Raw genomic sequence first — 8,056 nt, 5'->3', positions numbered from 1 at the left:
CTGAGCCCTGGGGTACACCAGTGGTAAGAGCACGTGGTGCAGAGACAGATTCTCGCCACGCCACCTGGTAGGAGCGACCTGTCAGGTAGGACGCAATCCAAGAGTGAGCAGCGCCAGAGATGCCCAACTCGGAGAGGGTGGAGAGGAGGATCTGATGGTTCACAGTATCAAAGGCAGCGGATAGGTCTAGAAGGATACACCACTGCAATTGAACAGGTGGACTCCAATCAAGTTGTAGAAACATCTCAAGGATGATCAATGGACACAGGATGCACCTGAGCTCAATTTCGAGTATCATAGAAAATGATCTGAATACTTATGTAAATAAGGTATTTCTGTTTTTTATTTCGAATACATTTGCAAAAATGTCAAAAAACCTGTTTTTGCTTTGTCATTATAGGGTATTGTGAGGGGGAAAATAATGTAATCAATTTTAGAATAAGGCTGTAACGTAACAAAGTGGAAAAAGTCAAGGGGTCTGAATACTTTATGAATGCACTGTAGGTGTGTCTGTGACGTCAATACAGCACGGCTTGGAACGCTGCTCATCCAATCAGCATCCAGGACCCAAACAACAAGTTTTATAATAGACCAATAAAAAAAAGAGTTCCAAACCTCTCTGCCAATAACAGCTAGTTTTCTGTTTTTCCCTCCCCACTCAGACCACTCCCAGACAGTCCTAGCAAAGTTCTTACTTGAGAAACACTCTTTGCTACGAAGCTTTTTTGTTTGTTTTTAATTAAAATGAATAAAATAATCACAGTAAGGTATTTAATTGTTACCCAGAAATGATTTGTTATTAAGATAAAAACGTCTGCATTGGACCTTTTAACCCTCATACTACCAACATATGTTACATACATGTATTACTAATGGATCATTTTGACGCCAAGAAAAAACAATTGGAAAAAGAAACAATCATAGCAAAATATCAACCGAATTCTTATCAAAACATCATTAGACATGTAAATAATGTTATCTGAAATAAAATATACAAACCCAAACAGACTGTTATTTTAACAAAATTCCACAATTTGCATATTCTGTCAAACGAAAATATGTATTTTTCCCTTAATGTGCATATTTTTCCCAAAGTACAATCCACATTTAGCACTAAAGCTGATTTACCATCATTTGATTGTAGTATCATTTAGTTTTTAGAATTTTGTTGTAAATATAAATGTTGGCATATTTATGTAGTAAAAGTGCCATTTAAAATGTGAAATATACTTTTATTGACAAAAAGTGATTCATCAATTTATCCTTAAAGACATTTACCAAAAATATGGCTTAGTTTTCTTTATTTACTTACCCCACAGCCAGCATTAGCACCGCTGCTAGTGAAACAATGGGAGTGGTAGGGCCTATGGCAGGATGCTTCAAAAAGCATGCTCCGGGTACCCTGTATAGGCCCGACGATGAGGTCGAGTACAAGGCCTCGGCCACCTTGCCTCGATTTGACCCTCTCTCTCCTATGCCTACGACTACACTTGCAGCTGGAGGCAGAAGAGAGAGCACAAATCCGAAAGGATGAGCTACATCTCAAAGTTGGAGATGCGCCGACTGGAGTTAGAAGCAGAAAAGGACATTAAGATAAGGCAGATGGACTTCGAAATGCGCAAATTGGAATTAGAGGCGGAGACTGCGAGGCTGGCCGCTGTCCCTGCCGTTCCCACTAGTGTGTTTTACACCCCAGGATCTGCCTCTACCTTTGACATTAGCTGGCATATTGCTTTAGTTCCACAATTCCGTGAGTCTGAGATTGACTCTTACTTTTGTGCCTTTGAACGCATAGCAGTGGCTTTGAATTGGCCTAGGGATGTGTGGCCACTGTTACTTCAGTGTAAATTGTCCGGTAAAGCGCAGGAGGTGATGGGTACTCTCTCTCTCGCTGATAGTCTTAATTAAGACATTGTTAAGGCTACTGTGCTCCGTGGGTATGAGATTGTGCCGGAGGCTTATAGACAAAAGTTTAGAAAGCACTCCAAATCCTCTATAAAAACTTTTGTCGAATTCACTAGAGAGAAGGAATCTCTCTTTGACAAATAGTGTTCAGCAAGTAAAATCAATGACTTTGAAGGTCTTCGTGAATTAATGTTATTGGAAGAATTTAAAAACAGCCTCCCAGAGCGGTTGGTTGTATACATTAACGAACAGAAAGTGTTAAAGTTATCTGAAGCCGCGGTGCTGGCAGATGAATTTGTGTTAACACATAAAACAGTGTTTCCCACACGCCGTAGTGAGAATAGACCGGTTGTATCCTCTCCTGTCTACACTTCCCACCGTTACTCAGGAAGTACCCGGCTGACTCCAAAGGAGGAACGCGCATGTTTTTACTGTCATAAAGTCGGACACGTAATTTTCGGGATGTATGTCTCTAAAACGCAAGTCACCAACTTCAACCCCTACACCCCATAAAGGTGTGGGTTTGATTAAGGTAAACTCTAAGAGCTCTGTAAAAGAGAGTCCTGGGGTTGTACTAAGTCGTCCCGATCCAACCAACAACCCGTTCATATTTAAAGGCTTTGTTTCACTGACAGGTGATTCTGGAGAACAAAAGCCAGTTTTGATATTGAGAGATACTGGTGCAGCTCAGTCTGTAATTCTCTCAAGTGTTCTGCCCTGGTCAGAGGAGTCTTATTGTGGCTCTAGTGTATTATTAAGGGGGATCGAAATGGGTTGTGTGCCTGTTCCGTTACATACTGTCCATTTGACTTCTGAGCTAGTGAGTGGATGTCTCAGAATTGGTGTACAGTCCGAGCTTCCCGTAAATGGGGTTGCTCTAATCATGGGTAACGATCTAGCAGGAGGCAAAGTTTTGCCTGTGTTAGAAGTATTAGACAAGCCTGATGCTCAGTCAAGTGCTGATGTTTTGGCCACTACGTTTCCCGAAGCATTTCCAGCGTGTGCCATTACGCATGCACAGTCGCGTCTCTTAGGTACCATGGTAGACTTAGCTGACTCTGTGCTCGCACCTATGTTGAATGGGGAAGATATCCAGTGTTCTACTCCTGTGTTCCCAGTGAGTTCTGATTATGATGATGGTAATAAAGACAAGACAATGGCTTCCTCAGTGGACTGTTTAAGGTTGCCAGTTACTCGGGAGAAGCTGATAGCTGCCCAGAAAGGATGTGGGCTTGGCCAAATGTTTTTCCTCCATGTTACCTTTGAGTGAGGCAAAAAGGAAAGGTGTGACGTATTTCCTTGAGAAGGGTCTTTTGATGAGAAAATGGACTCCCCGTGCTGACCTAGAAAATGATTGGAGTTCCGTTTTCCAGATTGTAGTTCCTGCCACATTTCAGACTAAGGTGTTGTCCCTAGCTCATGATATTCCCTGGTCTGGTCATCTAGGGGTGACTAAAACCTACGATCGAATCCTCCGTAATTTCTTCTGGCCGGGAATGAAACGGGATGTGGCTCGCTATTGCCGTACATGTAGTACGTGCCAAGTGGTGGGGAAGCCTAACCAGGTAATTTCCCCGGCTCCTCTCTGCCCGATTCCGGTCATGGGAGAGCCGTTTGAGAAAGTAATAATCGATTGTGTTGGTCCATTACCCAGGACTAAGTTGGGTAATCAATTCATGTTAACAATCATGTGCACTGCTACAAGGTACCCAGAGGCGATTCCTATGCGTAAAATCACAAGGCAATTGTGAAGGTGCTGATTATGTATTTCTCTACCTTTTTGGTTTTCCAAAAATCGTACAGATGGATCAAGGCACTAATTTTACATCGAGATTGTTTGGAAGTGTGTTGAAGTCCTTGTCAGTGTCCCATCAGATGTCTAGCGCTTACCCCCCGGAGAGTCAGGGTGTGCTGGAACGTTGGCATCAGACGCTAAAAGCCATGTTGCGTAAATAATGTATGGACACAGAAAAAGATTGGGATGAGGGGGTGCCGTACGTGCTGTTTGCTATTCGGGAGACCGTACAAGAGTCTCTTGGGTTTAGCCCAGCTGAGCTAATCTTTGGTCACACCTTGAGAGGGCCTCAAGGTACTGAAAGAACAAATTATGGCTGATGATTCTGTTGGGTCCTCTACTAATGTACTAGACTATGTTAGTCATGTCCGGGAGCGGTTGCATGACGCATGTGCTGTAGCCAGAGAAAATCTGTCTTCCACACAAAATAAAATGAAACGTCACTTTGATGTAAAAACTGTGTCTCATTCTTTTCAACCAGGTGACCAAGTCTTGGTGTTGTTGCCGGTATCCGGCTCGTGTCTCTCATCCAGTTTCTCTGGCCCATATGTGGTGGAGCGAAAACTCAGTGATACTGATTATGTTATCAAAACGCCAGACCGTAGACGCCCATTTCGGGTATGTCACATTAACATGATTAAAGCCTATCATGTTAGAGTTGGTATCGAATCCCCCATTACCAGTGAAAATCCTGTTGTGTCCTCTGTTGCTTCTGTGAGCATGGTTACTCACCCTGGAGTCAGCATAAATGATGAGGTCGGTTTGGTGATGCGGAATACTCCTGAGCAGTGTGCTCGTTTGTGTAATTCGGAGATGGTAGCGTCTCTCCCAACCCATTTGTTGCACTTGAATGATCAGCAGAGGGCTGATATTGAATTACTAATCACTGACTTTCCGAGTCTCTTTAAGGATGTTCCCAGTCGTACAAATGTGTTGAAACATGATATAAATGTAGGTGATGCCTCTCCAATCAAACAGCACCCTTATCGTGTGAATTCAACCAAGTGATGAAGAAAGAGGTAACTTATTTAGTGGAAAATGAGATGGCAATCCCCAGTGGCAGTCCTTGGAGTTCCCCCTGTCTGCTGATTCCAAAGCCTGATGGGACTCAGGTTTTGCACTGACTACAGAAAAGTGAATAATGTTACTATACCTGACTCATTCCCTTTACCTCGCATGGACGACTGTATAGACACCATTGGATCGGCTGCATATGTTACTAAGCTTGACTTGTTAAAAGGTTATTGGCAGGTGCCTTTAACCCCTCGTGCCTCTGAGGTGTCTGCTTTTGTAACCCCTGACAGTTTCTGCCAGTACACGGTAATGGCTTTTGGAATGAGGAACGCCCCAACCACGTTTCAACGTTTGGTAAATATTGTATTGGCTGATGTTCCTGATTGTACCGCATATCTTGATGACCTGGTTGTTCATTCGACTACCTGGCTTGATCACATGAGCACATTGAGGACTGTGTTTGCACGCTTGGCCAGCGCTTCTTTGACCCTTAACTTAGCCAAATGTGAGTTTGGAAAGGCTGCTGTTACATATTTGGGTAAAGAGGTGGGGCGGGGTCAGGTTCGTACAGTAACAGCTAAAGTGGACGCTATCACCCGGTTTCCTGCCCCTGCCACTCGACGGGAATTACGCAGATTCTTATGCATGACGGGTTATTATCGTACATTTTGTAGGAATTTCTCAACTGTTGTAGCCCCAATGACTAGGTTACTCAGTACTTCAGTGTCCTTTGAGTGGACTGCTGAATGTCAATCTGCTTTTGACTCTGTAAAAGCACTATTGTGTACTTCTCCTGTTCTTTCTGCCCCTGATTTCCAGAAACCATTTAAGTTGGAGGTGAATGCCAGTTCAGTGGGTGCAGGTGCTGTACTATTACAGGAACACGATGGTCTAGATCACCCAGTTTGTTACTTCTCTCACAAATTCAACAGCTGTCAGTCACGTTATTCCACTATCGAACAGAGACACTGGCGCTGTTGTTTGCCTTACAATTTTTTGAGGTTTATGTTGGCTCCAGTGTGTTGCCAGTTGTGGTATACACAGACTACAACCCTTTAACTTTTTTGAGCCGCATGTACAACCACAACCAACGTCTTATGCGTTATACAGGGTTATAATTTTAGAAATTCAGCATATAAAGGGTGCAGAAAACGTGGTTGGGGATGCTCTGTCCCGTGCCTAGTTCAGAGAAAAAAAGAAAATAATAGAATGGGGCCAACTGCCGATAAACCCCACCAAAGAAGTAATCACTCTCTTTCATTCAGCCCAGATGGAACCTCAGAGCTGTTACTGACATTACGCACAGGAGGTTGGTGGCACCTTAATTGGGGAGGACGGGCTCGTGGTAATGACTGGAGCGCAATGGGGGGGATGGTATCAAACACATGGTTTGATGCCATTCCATTCACTCCGTTCCAGCCATTATTATGATCTGTCTTCCCCTCAGCAGCCTCCACTTCATTACCATCATCTGTTACACTGTCTGAGGCCTACAAAGATCATCATTTATTCAATAGGGTATACCTTCTCCCTCATGTTCTTACAGACACTCCATTCCGGCAAATCCCATCTACCCACCTACAGACTTTAAGCAATTTTTTTTCAACATTTCGAAAAACGTAATTCCACTGACATTATTGTGAATTGTGTGTGTGTTGGCCAGTGGCCAAAACATTTAAATGTTCTCAATTTTTTAAATTCAGGCTTTAACACAACAAAATGTGGAAAAGGTCAAGGGGTGTGAATAGTTTCTGAAGGCACTGTAAAAATTTATTGACAAATGCAATGTTCCGGTCAAAATGATCTCTGATAAGCCTTTGACCAGAGTTGAAGGTCTTTGTGACCATAACATTGAATTTGTGCAGGACTACACTCAACAAGTTTTCAAAAAAATATAAAATAATAGACACGTATCTATATCATAGTCTATCTATTAATAATATAGCTATCAATATACAGTGCGGCCAAATACAGTGGGGAAAAAAGTATTTAGTCAGCCACCAATTGTGCAAGTTCTCCCACTTAAGATGAGAGAGGCCTGTAATTTTCATCATAGGTACACGTCAACTATGACAGACAAATTGAGAAAAAAATCCAGAAAATCACATTGTAGGATTTTTTAATGAATTTATTTGCAAATTATGGTGGAAAATAAGTATTTGGTCACCTACAAACAAGCAAGATTTCTGGCTCTCACAGACCTGTAACTTCTTCTTTAAGAGGCTCCTCTGTCCTCCACTCGTTACCTGTATTAATGGCACCTGTTTGAACTTGTTATCAGTATAAAAGACACCTGTCCACAACCTCAAACAGTCACACTCCAAACTCCACTATGGCCAAGACCAAAGGGCTGTCAAAGGACACCAGAAACAAAATTGTAGACCTGCACCAGGCTGGGAAGACTGAATGTGCAATAGGTAAGCAGCTTGGTTTGAAGAAATCAACTGTGGGAGCAATTATTAGGAAATGGAAGACATACAAGACCACTGATAATCTCCCTCGATCTGGGGCTCCATGCAAGATCTCACCCCGTGGGGTCAAAATGATCACAAGAACGGAGAGCAAAAATCCCAGAACCACACGGGGGGACCTAGTGAATGACCTGCAGAGAGCTGGGACCAAAGTAACAAAGCCTACCATCAGAAACACACTACGCCGCCAGGGACTCAAATCCTGCAGTGCCAGACGTGTCCCCCTGCTTAGGCCAGTACATGTCCAGGCCCGTCTGAAGTTTCCTAGAGTGCATTTGGATGATCCAGAAGAGGATTGGGAGAATGTCATATGGTCAGATGAAACCAAAATATAACTTTTTTGGTAAAAACTCAACTCGTCGTGTTTGGAGGACAAAGAATGCTGAGTTGCATCCAAAGAACACCACTGTGAAGCATGGGGGTGGAAACATCATGCTTTGGGGCTGTTTTTCTGCAAAGGGACCAGGGACGACTGATCTGTGTAAAGGAAAGAATGAATGGGGCCATGTATCGTGAGATATTTGAGTGAAAACCTCCTTCCATCAGCAAGGGCATTGAAGATGAAACGTGGCTGGGTCTTTCAGCATGACAATGATCCCAAACACACCGCCCGGGCAACGAAGGAGTGGCTTCGTAAGAAGCATTTCAAGGTCCTGGAGTGGCCTAGCCAGTCTCCAGATCTCAACCCCATAGAAAATCTTTGGAGGGAGTTGAAAGTCCGTGTTGCCCAGCGACAGCCCCAAAACATCACTGCTCTAGAGGAGATCTGCTTGGAGGAATGGGCCACAATACCAGCAACAGTGTGTGAAAATCTTGTGAAGACTTACAGAAAACGTTTGACCTGTGTCATTGCCAACAAAGGGTATATAAC

The sequence above is a fragment of the Coregonus clupeaformis genome, chromosome 11 (assembly GCF_020615455.1).
Source record: "Coregonus clupeaformis isolate EN_2021a chromosome 11, ASM2061545v1, whole genome shotgun sequence".
Lineage (NCBI taxonomy): Eukaryota > Metazoa > Chordata > Actinopteri > Salmoniformes > Salmonidae > Coregonus > Coregonus clupeaformis.
This window is presented reverse-complemented; position numbering follows the sequence as displayed.